This window comes from Xiphias gladius, chromosome 23 (genome assembly GCF_016859285.1).
Source record: "Xiphias gladius isolate SHS-SW01 ecotype Sanya breed wild chromosome 23, ASM1685928v1, whole genome shotgun sequence".
Lineage (NCBI taxonomy): Eukaryota > Metazoa > Chordata > Actinopteri > Istiophoriformes > Xiphiidae > Xiphias > Xiphias gladius.
The window spans coordinates 24818571-24836938 of NC_053422.1; the positions used below are offsets into that span (position 1 = coordinate 24818571).

The window sequence follows — 18368 nt, forward strand, 5'->3', positions numbered from 1 at the left end:
CCGCACATAATCATCAGTTGCAAAGCACTTCTAAAACTCATAGACAAATCTCAACAAAAATGGAGTGTCTGCTCTTCAGACTGCTCCCCATCTTCAAAGCTTTAGTTACCAGTGCAGTGTGTGTTTCTCCGTCATGGTGGGAAAGCAGCAGGAGTGGAGGTGCCTGCAGGCTCAGCAAAGTGGTAAAAAAGACTTGCTCCGTCGCGGGGCTGAGGCTCGACTCCCTGGAGACAGAAACTGGGAGCTGTCCTAAGCGCTATTCGCATGGGTGTCTGGTATCATAGGGAGACTTCATGTAAATTAATGAATTACCAGTCAACCTCTATGTTTTGCAGAACACAAACAATGCATAAGGAATTTCATGACCTGTGCACTTTGTGAAAATGAATTATTCACAGTTTTTCACTTTTAGATGTAGCAAGTCAAAACCTTCATGCTACTAGTTCATTTATCTATACATATCTCACTTTCTCTCCTTAAGAATTCAGGAGGAAGACTTTGACATCCTCACCCTTTACTTCAGCACCCACAACTGCAACACAGGGGGCTTCAAGTATTCTTCCATCGATGATTCTTCAGTCATTAATCTGGTGTTTCCTGTGCTTTTTGTAAGCATGTGTATCCCTGCTCTATCCAACATTCACTACAATGATCCCTTAAAATATTTGCACCCTGTAACACAGCTTTGATATAAGAACTGAAAATATACATCACTATTCTTATCTGTCCTGCATTCAGCATACTGTTCTGCATCCATGCACAGAAGCCAGTACACACAGTATTCAGTTTTATGGATACATTTTTTGCAGGAGTTGTTCTGTGTTAAATCAGAAACCTTCACTTTGACTGATGAAGTAATCAGTCATATTTGTTTTCAAGTTCCGTGTGCCACCAAAGGTGGCAGAAGAGATGGTGAATATAGACAATTTTTACAATGTAAAACTATGAGAAAAGGTTTTTCACTGCGAATAGACAATACAAGACAGGACTTACTGGAGGGAGAGACAGGTCTCTGGCTTTTTTCGGCAGTACCTCTGCGGGTGTAATAAATGCCTCTTGTGGAATTCAGGAAGTTCCTATTTTATATGAAGCTCTGTGCACTTTGCTGATCCACCCATATTACTGTCCGCCTAGTGACTTGTTGCTCATTTCCGTTCTCCAGTCGACATGACTCTGAAGTTTAGCAGCCGTTGTTCCTTAAGTTGTGCTATTGATTGATAGTCAGTCTGCCTGTTTTTTGGACCTTATGGTTGGTCAATATTAGTACTTTGCCGTAGTCAGCCTTGTTAAAGTGTATGTTTTGTGTGTTGTATGAGTAACTTTAACAGTGAAACACATTTAAGTCAACATTAACCCTTGTGCTACCACAACAGGTGGTTATTGAATACCACTGTTCTAGGACTGTTATAATTACATATTTTGCTCCTGGATGGTAACAAAACCTATCTTTGAGGCAAAGGCTAAACAATGGCTGCTAGACGATACTACCAAATAGAATATGGATATCTTGATTTGTTTAAATGTTTTATTTTTTAAATTATCGATATTAGCATCTTGAACTATGTCAGCATGTACATTTTTGGTGTCTGTTAATCTTTTTACCTTGTCTGCTTACTGAATTTTTTTTTTTCTGTAATGTCAGAAATTCACCTGTATCCATTTTGATAAAGGTTGCTGGACTTCTGAAAACACCAGGGACGACGGTGAAAATAGGCCCAGAACTTCATCGATCTTTCCTAAATAAAGTCAGATGTACTGTATTTATAAACATGGATGTTAGAATGTTGTCAATGAATCAGAACAAACCAAACCAAACTAAAACATGTCCAGGTTTCATATGTTGGCTACCACAATCATGTTAGGATCTTGGACACGGGCCTGCTATAGTGAATATTCCAAGACCAACAATAAGATATCTCTCTTTAAATTGAGACTGAAGAAAGTTTTTTTTAGTTATTGTTGTTAAAAAGCTACTTTGATGTAATTGCTTGAATTATCTTAAATGCTTGCTGTTTGTCATAATCTTATTTGGGTCTACTTTTTCTGATGCTGCAATGACCCAGTCTCCCCACAGGAATCATTACACTTTCATCTCACTGATCTCTCTCTCTTTCCCCCACTGTCTTTCCATCTTTGCGGCACCACAGGGGAAATTGACCTTTACTTCCTGTATCATTACCCTCACCAAGTCTAATTGTGATCACACTCACGTGTGTGCTCACATATACATATTATCATCCCTTATCACCACACTGAATTGCAATCCATACATCAACAGTTCCTGTGAGTTGGAGGGCTACTTTGCCGCTCTCCTCCTCTAATGAACACAAAAAAAATCTCCTAATTAGATGTAGAGGCTGACCAGACATGTTTTATCATCATCTGTGTCATCTTCAGTGTGTCTGTATTAGAATTCAAATACATATGTGCATGTTTTTGTATTGTGTGTGTTTTGTGCCTAAATGCTTTTAGAATTCATGCGTTTCTTGGTGCACAACCTTTGTTTTTAGATAAATAGGTAATGAGGGTCATTTTGAAATAAGGTGTTTTGTAATGTAAGATATCCCTGTGTGGGTGTGGGTGTTTGATGGTTATCGTAGGTGGTGTGCTTGTGTAGATATTAATAAATCTGACTCTATTATGCGCCTGACAAGCTATGGTTACATGTTTTTGTCCCTTTTGTTGTCGGTGACTGTGGATGTTCTCATATCCAGTGCAGAGGATGATGGGAAAATAAAAAGGCCTGTAAACACACTTTTTGTTATCTCTCCTCTCCTCTCCTCCCAAACCATCATCCCCTCAACCACCCTTCAACCTCCTAAGTTCTGCTCATTCCCCTCCTCTCTGTAGGGAGCCATGTGGCAGCTGTGTCATTTATGGCCTAAATGATATAGAGATCTCTTTAACACTTTCTCCTTTCGTGTCTTTGTTCTTTAGACTTTCAGCAGCAGTCAGCATTTGCTCCAGATGTGTGATAACTCAAATTGAACCAAGGCCATTATAAAATGAACTGCCTTTAGTGGGAGGTGAACTCAGGCTTTATTATTATCACTGTGTGCTTGCATTTGTTCATTTGTGCATTCACTCTGAATCGCAGTAGTCGCTGGTTTTAAATTCTACAGTAATAAAACAGTGAATTCCCCTCATCATCTGTTTTTAAAAAAGCAGACACAATAACTTTTACTCACAGAATGCATGTTTGCATTCAGTGTGACTGACAGTGAGGAGAGAACAGTGAATATTCCTCACCCTTCCCCACCCACCTACTCACCTTTTCCCTATTCCCTTGTCAGGTCTTAGTGGGCCAATTCCACTCATTCCCTGCCAGATTGTCTAATGTGTTTTCCACACTCTTGATTTCCTTTCGTGCCTGTATTTGCCTGCCTGTTTCTAAAGACCTGCCCGTTTTTGGATTTTGCCTTTTGCTTGTTCCTTTTGCCTGGTTTACCTGCCTGCCTGTTACCAACCAACACCGATGCCCCTCATGTAAAGGCTGGACTGTGTATTCTGTGACCTGGAACGTGATGAATTCCAGAGGTTCACTGTCGCCCTACCTACGTACTTCTCCCTTACCATTTCCAGAACAAACTTGCTCAAGCTATCATGATTAGGTAAGCTTTCAGATACAAACATTTCTACTTTGCAAATTGTTGCATTTCTTCTCTGAAGATCTACCCAGAAACAAAGTTTGCCAACCTAGTCCACTTGATTTAGCATGTGATCACAAGGTGCTGACAGTTAAAAAATTCATTTGAAATCTTAGAAAGTGTTCCAATTCAAGCCTTCGGCTATGTGAGAGCAGAGTGGTGCAGCAGAAGCGTGCTGGGCCCTTAACCCAGAGGTCGATGGCTCAAAACCATTCCCTGCTTGTTGCGTATGTTGTCAAGCATGGAGTCCTGTTGGGATTCCATGGTATCTGCACCTTATGAATCCAGCAAAGATGAAAACCCTTTGACAACAAATCTAGACAGTGCAGATCTGAGTTTGAATATCAGTGGTGCCCAAGCTAGATAATTTAGTTTCCAAGATTTAAAAATTCACCTCGTTAAAGCGGCATATACCTAATCATGATAGCTTGATATAATGATATAACCCAGAGGTCGATGGATCGAAACCATTCTCTGCTAGTTGTATATGTTGTCAAGCATGGAGTCCTGTTGGGATTCCATGCTATCTGCATCTTATGAATCCAGCATATGAAAAGTCTTTGACAACAAATCTAGAGACTGCAGATCGGAGTTTGAATATCAGTGGTGCCCAAGCTACAGAATTTAGTTTCCAAAATTTAAAAATTCACCTCTTTAAAGCGGCATGTATTGCTGAAGTACTCCACGTCCAAGCATATGACATACCAGAACTGACGGTAGTGTGGCCGAGTGGTCTAAGGTGCTGGATTTAGGCTCCAGTCTATATGGAGGCGTGGGTTCAAATCCCATCACTGCCATCTTTGTCTCCAGGTACATGGACTATCTGGTCTTGGACTTGGATTATAGCAGATTAAATTAGGATTATCCATCCAAGGATAGAATTAACCAAATATCATTCAAAAAAATCATCTCACAAATGGCTTCACTGTGCTAAAAGCAGATACTAAAGCTCCAGGTATTGCTGAAATACTCAAGGTCCAAGTACATGACATATGCAAGCCTACCCAGAAACCAAGTTTGTCAACCTGGTCCTTGTTTTTGCAAGTCCACTTGATTTCACGTGATCACAAGGCTCTGACAGTTAAGAAATTCGTTTGAAATCATAAAAAGTGCTGCAATCCTCCCTCTCCAGTATGTGAGAGCAGAGTGGTGCAGCGGAAGCGTGCTGGGCCCATAACCCAGCGGTCGATGGATGGAAACCATCCTCTGCTAGTTACATATGTTGTCAAGCATGGAGTGCTGCTGGGGTTTCAATGCTGTCTGCTCCTTATGAATCCAGCAGATCAAAACTCTTTGACCACAAACGTAGCAATACCAGATCATTGTGAATTGGATATCAGCAGTGACCCAGCTACATACTTTAGTTTTCAAGATTTTAAAATTCACCTCTTTAAAGCGGCATGTATTGCTGAAATACTCCAGCTCCATGCATATGAAATACAGAACTGTTGGTGTGTGGGCGAGTGTTCTCTAAGCTGCTGGATTTAGGCTCCAGTCTCTATGGCGTGGGGTTCAAATCCCATCACTGCCATCTGTCTCCCAGGTACATGGAATATCTCTGGTCTCAGACTTGGATATTAGCAGATTAAATTAGATTTATCCATCCAGGATAGAATTAACCAAATATCATTCAAAAAATCATCTCACGAGTGTAGTGGGTGTGAGGTGGTAGGGCGCTGGATTTAGGCCCAGTCTCTATGGAGGCGTGGTTCAAATCCCATCATCACCATCATCTTCTCCAGGTACATGGGGAAATATCTGGTCTCAGACTTGATTTATAGCAGATTAAATATTATATATCCATCCAAGGATAGAATTTAAAAATCATCAAAAAAAAAATCATCTCACCTAATGGCTTCACTGTGTATTCTCTGAACTTGAATGTCATCATTTCTGGAGGTTCAGTGTTGCCCTACCTACCTACTCTCCTTAGTACTTCTCCCTTACCATTTCCAGAACAAACTTGCTCAAGCTATCATGATTATATAAGCTTTCAGATACAAACATTTCTACTTTTGTACATTGCTGCATTGCTTCCCTGAACACTTATCAAGAAACAAAGTTTGCCAACCTGGTCCTCGTTGATCACAGAAACTACTGCAATCCCCCTATGCAGCAGGTGGGAGCAGAGTGGCGCAGCGGAAGCGTGCTGGGCCCATAACCCAGAGGTCGATGGATCGAAACCATTCTCTGCTAGTTGTATATGTTGTCAAGCATAGAGTCCTGTTGGGATTCCATGCTATCTGCATCTTATGAATCCAGCATATGAAAAGTCTTTGAGCACAAATCTAGAAACTCCAGATCTCCAGAATGGGAACTGGATATTAGCAATGGCCCAGCTACATACTTTACTTTTCAAGATTTAAAAATTCACCTCGTTAAAGCTGCAGGTATTGCTGAAATACTCCAGGTCCAAGTACATGACATATTCTTGACATATGCAAGCATACCCAGAAACCAAGTTTGTCAACCTGGTCCTTGTTTTTGCAAGTCCACTTGATTTCACGTGATCACAAGGCTCTGACAGTTAAGAAATTCGTTTGAAATCATAAAAAGTGCTGCAATCCTCCCTCTCCAGTATGTGAGAGCAGAGTGGTGCAGCGGAAGCGTGCTGGGCCCATAACCCAGCGGTCGATGGATGGAAACCATCCTCTGCTAGTTACATATGTTGTCAAGCATGGAGTGCTGCTGGGGTTTCAATGCTGTCTGCTCCTTATGAATCCAGCAGATCAAAACTCTTTGACCACAAACGTAGCAATACCAGATCATTGTGAATTGGATATCAGCAGTGACCCAGCTACATACTTTAGTTTTCAAGATTTTAAAATTCACCTCTTTAAAGCGGCATGTATTGCTGAAATACTCCAGCTCCATGCATATGAAATACCAGAATTGAAGGTAGTGTGGCCGAGTGTTCTAAGGTGCTGGATCTAGACTCCAGTCTCTATGGAGGCGAGGGTTCAAATCCCATCACTGCCATCTTTGTCTCCAGGTACATGGAATATCTGGTCTCAGACTTGGATTATAGCAGATTAAATTAGGATTATCCATCCAAGGATAGAATTAACCAAATATCATTCAAAAAAATCATCTCACGAATGGCTTCACTGTGTATTCTCTGAACTGGAATGTCATCATTTCTGGAGGTTCAGTGTTGCCCTACCTAAGTACTTCTCCCTTACCATTTCCAGCGGTCGATGGATGGAAACCATCCTCTGCTAGTTACATATGTTGTCAAGCATGGAGTGCTGCTGGGGTTTCAATGCTGTCTGCTCCTTATGAATCCAGCAGATCAAAACTCTTTGACCACAAACGTAGCAATACCAGATCATTGTGAATTGGATATCAGCAGTGACCCAGCTACATACTTTAGTTTTCAAGATTTTAAAATTCACCTCTTTAAAGCGGCATGTATTGCTGAAATACTCCAGCTCCATGCATATGAAATACCAGAATTGAAGGTAGTGTGGCCGAGTGTTCTAAGGCGCTGGATCTAGGCTCCAGTCTCTATGGAGGCGTGGGTTCAAATCCCATCACTGCCATCTTTGTCTCCAGGTACATGGACTATCTGGTGTTGGACTTGGATTATAGCAGATTAAATTAGGATTATCCATCCAAGGATAGAATTAACCAAATATCATTCAAAAAAATCATCTCACGAATGGCTTCACTGTGTATTCTCTGAACTGGAATGTCATCATTTCTGGAGGTTCAGTGTTGCCCTACCTAAGTACTTCTCCCTTACCATTTCCAGCGGTCGATGGATGGAAACCATCCTCTGCTAGTTACATATGTTGTCAAGCATGGAGTGCTGCTGGGGTTTCAATGCTGTCTGCTCCTTATGAATCCAGCAGATCAAAACTCTTTGACCACAAACGTAGCAATACCAGATCATTGTGAATTGGATATCAGCAGTGACCCAGCTACATACTTTAGTTTTCAAGATTTTAAAATTCACCTCTTTAAAGCGGCATGTATTGCTGAAATACTCCAGCTCCATGCATATGAAATACCAGAATTGAAGGTAGTGTGGCCGAGTGTTCTAAGGCGCTGGATCTAGGCTCCAGTCTCTATGGAGGCGTGGGTTCAAATCCCATCACTGCCATCTTTGTCTCCAGGTACATGGAATATCTGGTCTCAGACTTGGATTATAGCAGATTAAATTAGGATTATCCATCCAAGGATAGAATTAACCAAATATCATTCAAAAAAGTCATCTCACGAATGGCTTCACTGTGCTAAAAGCAGATACTAAAGCTCCAGGTATTGCTGAAATACTCAAGGTCCAAGTACATGACATATGCAAGCATACCCAGAAACCAAGTTTGTCAACCTGGTCCTTGTTTTTGCAAGTCCACTTGATTTCACGTGATCACAAGGCTCTGACAGTTAAGAAATTCGTTTGAAATCATAAAAAGTGCTGCAATCCTCCCTCTCCAGTATGTGAGAGCAGAGTGGTGCAGCGGAAGCGTGCTGGGCCCATAACCCAGCGGTCGATGGATGGAAACCATCCTCTGCTAGTTACATATGTTGTCAAGCATGGAGTGCTGCTGGGGTTTCAATGCTGTCTGCTCCTTATGAATCCAGCAGATCAAAACTCTTTGACCACAAACGTAGCAATACCAGATCATTGTGAATTGGATATCAGCAGTGACCCAGCTACATACTTTAGTTTTCAAGATTTTAAAATTCACCTCTTTAAAGCGGCATGTATTGCTGAAATACTCCAGCTCCATGCATATGAAATACCAGAATTGAAGGTAGTGTGGCCGAGTGTTCTAAGGCGCTGGATCTAGGCTCCAGTCTCTATGGAGGCGTGGGTTCAAATCCCATCACTGCCATCTTTGTCTCCAGGTACATGGAATATCTGGTCTCAGACTTGGATTATAGCAGATTAAATTAGGATTATCCATCCAAGGATAGAATTAACCAAATATCATTCAAAAAAATCATCTCACGAATGGCTTCACTGTGTATTCTCTGAACTGGAATGTCATCATTTCTGGAGGTTCAGTGTTGCCCTACCTAAGTACTTCTCCCTTACCATTTCCAGAACAAACTTGCTCAAACTTGCTATCATGATTAGGTAAGCTTTCAGATACAAACATTTCTACTTTTGTACATTGCTGCATTGCTTCCCTGAACACTTACCCAGAAACAAAGTTTGCCAACCTGGTCCTCGTTGATCACAGAAAGTACTGCAATCCCCCTATGCAGCAGGTGGGAGCAGAGTGGCGCAGCGGAAGCGTGCTGGGCCCATAACCCAGAGGTCGATGGATCGAAACCATTCTCTGCTAGTTGTATATGTTGTCAAGCATGGAGTCCTGTTGGGATTCCATGCTATCTGCATCTTATGAATCCAGCATATGAAAAGTCTTTGAGCACAAATCTAGAAACTCCAGATCTCCAGAATGGGAACTGGATATTAGCAATGGCCCAGCTACATACTTTACTTTTCAAGATTTAAAAATTCACCTCGTTAAAGCTGCAGGTATTGCTGAAATACTCCAGGTCCAAGTACATGACATATTCTTGACATATGCAAGCATACCCAGAAACCAAGTTTGTCAACCTGGTCCTTGTTTTTGCAAGTCCACTTGATTTCACGTGATCACAAGGCTCTGACAGTTAAGAAATTCGTTTGAAATCATAAAAAGTGCTGCAATCCTCCCTCTCCAGTATGTGAGAGCAGAGTGGTGCAGCGGAAGCGTGCTGGGCCCATAACCCAGCGGTCGATGGATGGAAACCATCCTCTGCTAGTTACATATGTTGTCAAGCATGGAGTGCTGCTGGGGTTTCAATGCTGTCTGCTCCTTATGAATCCAGCAGATCAAAACTCTTTGACCACAAACGTAGCAATACCAGATCATTGTGAATTGGATATCAGCAGTGACCCAGCTACATACTTTAGTTTTCAAGATTTTAAAATTCACCTCTTTAAAGCGGCATGTATTGCTGAAATACTCCAGCTCCATGCATATGAAATACCAAAATTGAAGTTAGTGTGGCCGAGTGTTCTAAGGCGCTGGATCTAGGCTCCAGTCTCTATGGAGGCGTGGGTTCAAATCCCATCACTGCCATCTTTGTCTCCAGGTACATGGAATATCTGTTCTCAGACTTGGATTATAGCAGATTAAATTAGGATTATCCATCCAAGGATAGAATTAACCAAATATCATTCAAAAAAATCATCTCATGAATGGCTTCACTGTTTATTCTCTGAACTGGAATGTCATCATTTCTGGAGGTTCAGTGTTGCCCTACCTAAGTACTTCTCCCTTACCATTTCCAGCGGTCGATGGATGGAAACCATCCTCTGCTAGTTACATATGTTGTCAAGCATGGAGTGCTGCTGGGGTTTCAATGCTGTCTGCTCCTTATGAATCCAGCAGATCAAAACTCTTTGACCACAAACGTAGCAATACCAGATCATTGTGAATTGGATATCAGCAGTGACCCAGCTACATACTTTAGTTTTCAAGATTTTAAAATTCACCTCTTTAAAGCGGCATGTATTGCTGAAATACTCCAGCTCCATGCATATGAAATACCAGAATTGAAGGTAGTGTGGCCGAGTGTTCTAAGGCGCTGGATCTAGGCTCCAGTCTCTATGGAGGCGTGGGTTCAAATCCCATCACTGCCATCTTTGTCTCCAGGTACATGGAATATCTGGTCTCAGACTTGGATTATAGCAGATTAAATTAGGATTATCCATCCAAGGATAGAATTAACCAAATATCATTCAAAAAAATCATCTCATGAATGGCTTCACTGTTTATTCTCTGAACTGGAATGTCATCATTTCTGGAAGTTCAGTGTCGCCCTACCTAAGTACTTCTCCCTTACCATTTCCAGCGGTCGATGGATGGAAACCATCCTCTGCTAGTTACATATGTTGTCAAGCATGGAGTGCTGCTGGGGTTTCAATGCTGTCTGCTCCTTATGAATCCAGCAGATCAAAACTCTTTGACCACAAACGTAGCAATACCAGATCATTGTGAATTGGATATCAGCAGTGACCCAGCTACATACTTTAGTTTTCAAGATTTTAAAATTCACCTCTTTAAAGCGGCATGTATTGCTGAAATACTCCAGCTCCATGCATATGAAATACCAGAATTGAAGGTAGTGTGGCCGAGTGTTCTAAGGCGCTGGATCTAGGCTCCAGTCTCTATGGAGGCGTGGGTTCAAATCCCATCACTGCCATCTTTGTCTCCAGGTACATGGAATATCTGGTCTCAGACTTGGATTATAGCAGATTAAATTAGGATTATCCATCCAAGGATAGAATTAACCAAATATCATTCAAAAAAATCATCTCACGAATGGCTTCACTGTGTATTCTCTGAACTGGAATGTCATCATTTCTGGAGGTTCAGTGTTGCCCTACCTAAGTACTTCTCCCTTACCATTTCCAGAACAAACTTGCTCAAGCTATCATGATTAGGTAAGCTTTCAGATACAAACATTTCTACTTTTGTACATTGCTGCATTGCTTCCCTGAACACTTACCCAGAAACAAAGTTTGCCAACCTGGTCCTCGTTGATCACAGAAAGTACTGCAATCCCCCTATGCAGCAGGTGGGAGCAGAGTGGCGCAGCGGAAGCGTGCTGGGCCCATAACCCAGAGGTCGATGGATCGAAACCATTCTCTGCTAGTTGTATATGTTGTCAAGCATGGAGTCCTGTTGGGATTCCATGCTATCTGCATCTTATGAATCCAGCATATGAAAAGTCTTTGAGCACAAATCTAGAAACTCCAGATCTCCAGAATGGGAACTGGATATTAGCAATGGCCCAGCTACATACTTTACTTTTCAAGATTTAAAAATTCACCTCGTTAAAGCTGCAGGTATTGCTGAAATACTCCAGGTCCAAGTACATGACATATTCTTGACATATGCAAGCATACCCAGAAACCAAGTTTGTCAACCTGGTCCTTGTTTTTGCAAGTCCACTTGATTTCACGTGATCACAAGGCTCTGACAGTTAAGAAATTCGTTTGAAATCATAAAAAGTGCTGCAATCCTCCCTCTCCAGTATGTGAGAGCAGAGTGGTGCAGCGGAAGCGTGCTGGGCCCATAACCCAGCGGTCGATGGATGGAAACCATCCTCTGCTAGTTACATATGTTGTCAAGCATGGAGTGCTGCTGGGGTTTCAATGCTGTCTGCTCCTTATGAATCCAGCAGATCAAAACTCTTTGACCACAAATGTAGCAATACCAGATCATTGTGAATTGGATATCAGCAGTGACCCAGCTACATACTTTAGTTTTCAAGATTTTAAAATTCACCTCTTTAAAGCGGCATGTATTGCTGAAATAGTCCAGATCCAAGCATATGAAATACCAGAAACCAAGTTAGTGTGGTCCTTGTTTTTGCAAGTCCACTGGATTTCACGTGATCACAAGGCTCTGACAGTTAAGAAATTCGTTTCAAATCCCATCAAGTGCTGCCATCTTTGTCTCCAGGTACATGGAATATCTGGTGCAGACTTGGATTACCCAGCGGTCGATGGATGGAAACCATCCTCTGCTAGTTACATATCATGTCAAGCATGGAGTGCTGCTGGGATTCAATGCTGTCTCATCTTATGAATCCAGCAGATCAAAACTCTTTGACCACAAATCAATACCAGATCATTGTGAATTGGATATCAGCAGTGACCCAGCTACATACTTTAGTTTTCAAGATTTTAAAATTCACCTCTTTAAAGTGGCATGTATTGCTGAAATAGTCCAGATCCAAGCATATGAAATATTCTTGACATTGCTACCCAGAAACAAAGTTTGCCAACCTGGTCCACTTGATTTCATGTGATCACAAGAAAAGTACTGCAATCCCCTATGCAGCAGGTGGGAGCAGAGTGGCAAGCGTGCTGGGCCCATAACCCAGAGGTCGATGGATCGAAACCATTCTCTGCTAGTTGTATATGTTGTCAAGCATGGAGTCCTGTTGGGATTCCATGCTATCTGCATCTTATGAATCCAGCATATGAAAAGTCTTTGAGCACAAATCTAGAAACTCCAGATCTCCAGAATGGGAACTGGATATTAGCAATGGCCCAGCTACATACTTTACTTTTCAAGATTTAAAAATTCACCTCGTTAAAGCTGCAGGTATTGCTGAAATACTCCAGGTCCAAGTACATGACATATTCTTGACATATGCAAGCATACCCAGAAACCAAGTTTGTCAACCTGGTCCTTGTTTTTGCAAGTCCACTTGATTTCACGTGATCACAAGGCGCTGACAGTTAAGAAATTCGTTTGAAATCATAAAAAGTGCTGCAATCCTCCCTCTCCAGTATGTGAGAGCAGAGTGGTGCAGCGGAAGCGTGCTGGGCCCATAACCCAGCGGTCGATGGATGGAAACCATCCTCTGCTAGTAACATATGTTCTCAAGCATGGAGTGCTGCTTGGGTTTCAATGCTGTCTGCTCCTTGTGAATCCAGCAGATCAAAACTCTTTGACCACAAACGTAGCAATACCAGATCATTGTGAATTGGATATCAGCAGTGACCCAGCTACATACTTTAGTTTTCAAGATTTTAAAATTCACCTTGTTAAAGCGGCATGTATTGCTGAAATACTCCAGCTCCATGCATATGAAATACCAGTAGAAGTGAAGGTAGTGTGTGTGGGCAAGTGTTCTATCTCTCCAGTTTCTATGTCTATGGATGTTGGCGTGTTCCCAATCCTGCCATCTTTGTCTCCAGGTACATGGAATATCTGGTCTTGGACTTGGATTATAGCAGATTAAATTAGGATTATCCATCAGGATAGAATTTTACAATAATATTCAAAAAAAAGTCATCTCAAAAATGGCTTCACTGTGTCTTCTCTGAACTGAAATGTCATCATTTCTGAGGTTTCTGTTTTCCCACCCTAAGTACTTTCTCCTCTACCATTTTCAAGAACAAAAACTTGCTCAATATATCATGATTAGGTAGCTTTTCAGATACAAACATTTCTACTTTTGTACATTGCTGCATTGCTTCCTGAACACTTACCCAGAAACAAAGTTTGCCAACCTGGTCCTCGTTGATCACAGAAACTACTGCAATCCCCTATGCAGCAGGTGGGAGCAGAGTGGCGCAGCGAGCGTGCTGGGCCCATAACCCAGAGGTCGATGGATCGAAACCATTCTCTGCTAGTTGTATATGTTGTCAAGCATGGAGTCCTGTTGGGATTCCATGCTATCTGCATCTTATGAATCCAGCATATGAAAAGTCTTTGAGCACAAATCTAGAAACTCCAGATCTCCAGAATGGGAACTGGATATTAGCAATGGCCCAGCTACATACTTTACTTTTCAAGATTTAAAAATTCACCTCGTTAAAGCTGCAGGTATTGCTGAAATACTCCAGGTCCAAGTACATGACATATTCTTGACATATGCAAGCATACCCAGAAACCAAGTTTGTCAACCTGGTCCTTGTTTTTGCAAGTCCACTTGATTTCACGTGATCACAAGGCGCTGACAGTTAAGAAATTCGTTTGAAATCATAAAAAGTGCTGCAATCCTCCCTCTCCAGTATGTGAGAGCAGAGTGGTGCAGCGGAAGCGTGCTGGGCCCATAACCCAGCGGTCGATGGATGGAAACCATCCTCTGCTAGTTACATATGTTGTCAAGCATGGAGTGCTGCTGGGGTTTCAATGCTGTCTGCTCCTTATGAATCCAGCAGATCAAAACTCTTTGACCACAAACGTAGCAATAGTAGATCATTGTGAATTGGATATCAGCAGTGACCCAGCTACATACTTTAGTTTTCAAGATTTTAAAATTCACCTTGTTAAAGCGGCATGTATTGCTGAAATACCACTGGTCCAAGCATATGGTATCTCAGAAGCTTAGGTAGTACGGCCTTAAGCAAATAAACCTGCCTTTAGACTCATTTAGGAGTTTAACATGTATTAGAGTTGGTAGGGTTGATATTGGACACTGAAAATTCCAGAACAGATTTCCAGATCATGAATCGGATGTCAGTGGTGGCCAAAAGCTGAATATTTTCATTTCCAAGATTTAAAATTTTAGCTCGTTAAGGCTGCATGTATTGCAGAATACATGCATCAGATGACAGCTCAGAAGCTCAGGTAGTGTGGCCAAGCGATCTAAGGTGCTGAATTTAATGGCATGAAAAAGTTTGCACAGCCCTGGTCAAAAAAAGCCCTTTTGTTAATCTGAATAGTCAAGTCGGTAGACGAGGAATGTATCTTCAAAAGATATAAATTTAAAGGTGAAACATTCCTTTCAACATTTCGAGCAAGATTAGTGTATTATCTTTGTACTTTCCAATGCCTTTGACTACACTTTGGTTTAAGGGGAAACTCTTTCAGTTAATCTGCCTATTTCCCTTTTTTACAGCTGTGCGTATTTTAAAATCATTGTTACCAATCAGACATTTGTCTCTGACTGTATTGTGGTACCTAGGCAGGAGCAGGTACACTGTTTCTTCAGGAGCTTTAACATGTATTAGAGTTGGTTGATGTTCGACACTGAAAACTCCTTGTCGACAAATGTAGTGACAACATATCCAGATCATGAATTGGATATCAGTAGTGGCCAAGCTGAATATTTTAGTTTTCAAGATTTAAAAATTCAGCTTGTTAAAGCTGCATGTATTGCTGAAATACCAGCAGTCCAAGCATATAATGTATGATGAGTGGTCTAAGGTGCTGGATTTTAGGCTCCAGTCTCCATGGAGGATTGGGTTCAAATCCCACCACTGCCATCTTTGTCTAACAGTACTGGAAATATCTGGCCCCAGTTTTGAGATTACAGCAGCAAAGTAGGGCGGCTCAACTGGCAACATTACTTCCCTGTAGATTAACCTAGAAACACAGTTTGCTAACCTGGTCCTTGGTTTTGCAAGTCCACTTGATTTAGCATATTCAGTTCGTCAAAGCATAGACAACTGTGAAACTGCTGCTCATTACAGTATGCACTGGATGGCACTGCTGTTCCTTGTTGATATTGCCTTGTACAATGGGTTTTCAGAATCTGATTGTGTTTGGGTTTTTTTTGTTTGTTTTGTTTTGCTTTTCTTGCGGAAATACTACTGGTCCTTCCACTGGCCAAGTGGTAAAAGGTGCTGGATTTAGGCAGAGCACCATGGTGCTTTCACCTCTCTATGCTTCTAACTTTCTCTTTTCATTTCACTATCTGTAGTTATTTCCCCATCTATTTAACTCTCTTTCACCCTCTCACAAACCTCCTTCCATATTTAAATTTAATGGCAGTAGTCGTATGACTATCGTTGTCCCACTGAACTCCTGATTCGAACCATCAGCAAGTCAATACAGACAGAGGGATGTGAAAAAATATAAAGAAACCCAGGGAGTTAGAAAGAAAGTTACAGACCAACAGAGATAGCCTACGACAGGTATATGAACTCATACAGACAGATAAAAGAAGAGAGAAAGAGAATGAAGTAGAGAAGAAGTGTAATCTATTAAAATGTGGCCACTGGATGAGGAGGCGAATTATCATCTGTGGAGTACAATGGGAGAGGGCTGACAGGAGTAATTGAGGTTTTGCAGTGACAAACACCCATACAAACACACAAATACAAACACACATCAGGCCAAATAAAGAGCGACAGAAAGAAGGTGAGATAATCTGAGACCTTCATTTACATGCTTTGGCAATATCGTTCATGTAACATTCATAGGTCTGTGTTGATAAGCTGTTTGTTGATGGCCTATAGAGTCCTAGTAATTCTACTTAAGAAAAGCACCATGCTGGTTTTATTGGGTCCAACGACAGAATGAGGGAGATGGATAAATGTGTCAGGAGGGCATGTTGTGGGGTTAGGGAGGTGAGAGAGCATACATTTTAAGTTCAGAAGGAAAGTTAATTTTGTAAATAAGCCATTAAAATCCTTACCAAATAAATATAAAATAAAATATGGTCATACAATTATCATACACATTATTAAAACCAGTAACTGGTTTTAACAAAAAGTCCTCCAACCAGAACTACCAAATAGATTTTTTGTCCCTACCCTCTGAGGCGACCCATAAGAGAATCTCGTGAAATGGTGCCCTCGCAGCTTCATGTGTACAGGACCTTCGTTGTCATGGTTACAATAATAAAGGTATATTTAAGCTTATGGAATGGTCACGGTTTGGTTAGGTTTAGGTACCAAAAACAACATGGTTAGGTTTGGGGAAAGATCGTGGTTTGGGTCAAACAAGTACTTCATTAAGGTTGGAGGAGCTTCATCACCATGGTTACAATAATAAACAAACAGTTAAAGTTAACGCAATTAACGGTCATGGTCAAAAGAAACAATGATGATTATTTGTTTCAAACACGTAATGAACAGTGGTCTCTGGTGTCAACAAGACAAAGTCTTGTGTTTTGTTGACCTGTCCCTCAACTCTGACCTCCCTGTGTGGACTTCCTCCTTGACCCCTGTAATAATTACTACTATTGCAAGAGGTCGCCTAACAATAAAACATAACTGAGGGTCATAATAAGTTGCTTAAACAGACATCCTATAGGGTTGTTGTTTTTTTTTGGGGGGGGGGGCAGTCTCAGTTTTAATGTTGTAGCTGATTGGTGTATACTTTATAAGAGAACTAGCAAGCCATTTTTATTATATACAGTATTTTAAAGAACAGGTCAGGTGCATAGAGAAAATTATATGATATCCCACTTCACTCTAAAATGGTACACATACATAACTTTTCACAATAGCTCATGACATCTCCTACTGTCTGTTCTGCTTCCATCAGTTCAACACTGACTTACTTCAAAGCTGCACTAATCAATATTTTCATAGTAACAATGGATCACATTACTATGTGTAATGGGGCCATTAATAGTGCCAAATGTACAGGATAAAGTATTATCAACCCAACTCAGCTCCATGAAACATTATATAAACTTTCTGCTCGCTTTATTTTTTTAACCTGCAACTTTACTGTTTTAGTTTATTGTCAATGCTCACAAAACTCTTTCCTGCCACAACAGGCAGCGGTTTTTGGTGAAAAAGCTTTGATAAGCCATGATGTTATCTAAGCAGCACCAAATGGTTGACAGATAAAAAGTTAACAGACAGCTGGTAAGCATAATGCAGCATTTAGCAGCTAAAGATTAGGATATTTTTTTCAGGAGTTGATGGTGCAGTCCAAAATAGGGCTAAAGGAGAGTGAACATTGGACATACATTCATCAGGTCTTCAGAAAAACAACTTCAGAATGAAGCCTATTTTTCTTCCATGACTGCTGGTTGATTACATAGGCAAGTGTTTTGTTTAATGGAGGCATTCTCTATATTTATGTAGCTCATCCAATCAGACAGAGCCCCCTGTTGTGAAAATGAAAGTGAAATTCCTCATGTCAAGACTCCACGCTCCAGACAGTTTCTGTGCATCCCTAATGGTGTTTGCTATACCATAATTTTACAATATTTTAAGTTGTAAGAAAGTAAAGTAATAAGAGATGTTATAAATTAATCAAACACTTATGTACAGTTACTCATACGGTATTTAGATTTAGACAGGGAATATTGGGGTTCTGTAAATGTAACTATAAAGAGTACAGTCTAGACCTGCTCTATATGAAAAGTGCCCTGAGATAACCTCTGTTATGATTTGGTGCTATATAAATAAAATTGAATTGAATTGAACTTAATATAGATTTAAATCTAACCTTAGTTCAGATGTGACATTCAGCAAAAAAATAAATGTTTTCTTTTTAAATTGTATTTACT

General features: G+C 40.9%; 6 non-coding genes across 6 annotated transcripts; all 6 read left to right on the forward strand.

Annotated features, from left to right (window-relative positions):
* The first annotated feature begins 4362 nt into the window (after positions 1-4362).
* On the forward strand, positions 4363-4444 carry trnal-uag. The gene has a single exon. It is a non-coding gene; the product is annotated as a tRNA-Leu (tRNA).
* Positions 4445-7107: 2663 nt separating this feature from the next.
* On the forward strand, positions 7108-7189 carry trnal-uag. Its single transcript has one exon. It is a non-coding gene; the product is annotated as a tRNA-Leu (tRNA).
* Positions 7190-7670: 481 nt separating this feature from the next.
* Positions 7671-7752, forward strand: trnal-uag. The gene has a single exon. It is a non-coding gene; the product is annotated as a tRNA-Leu (tRNA).
* A 654-nt stretch (positions 7753-8406) lies between these two features.
* On the forward strand, positions 8407-8488 carry trnal-uag. Its single transcript has one exon. It is a non-coding gene; the product is annotated as a tRNA-Leu (tRNA).
* Positions 8489-10208: 1720 nt separating this feature from the next.
* Positions 10209-10290, forward strand: trnal-uag. The gene has a single exon. It is a non-coding gene; the product is annotated as a tRNA-Leu (tRNA).
* A 481-nt stretch (positions 10291-10771) lies between these two features.
* Positions 10772-10853, forward strand: trnal-uag. The gene has a single exon. It is a non-coding gene; the product is annotated as a tRNA-Leu (tRNA).
* Positions 10854-18368: the final 7515 nt, after the last annotated feature.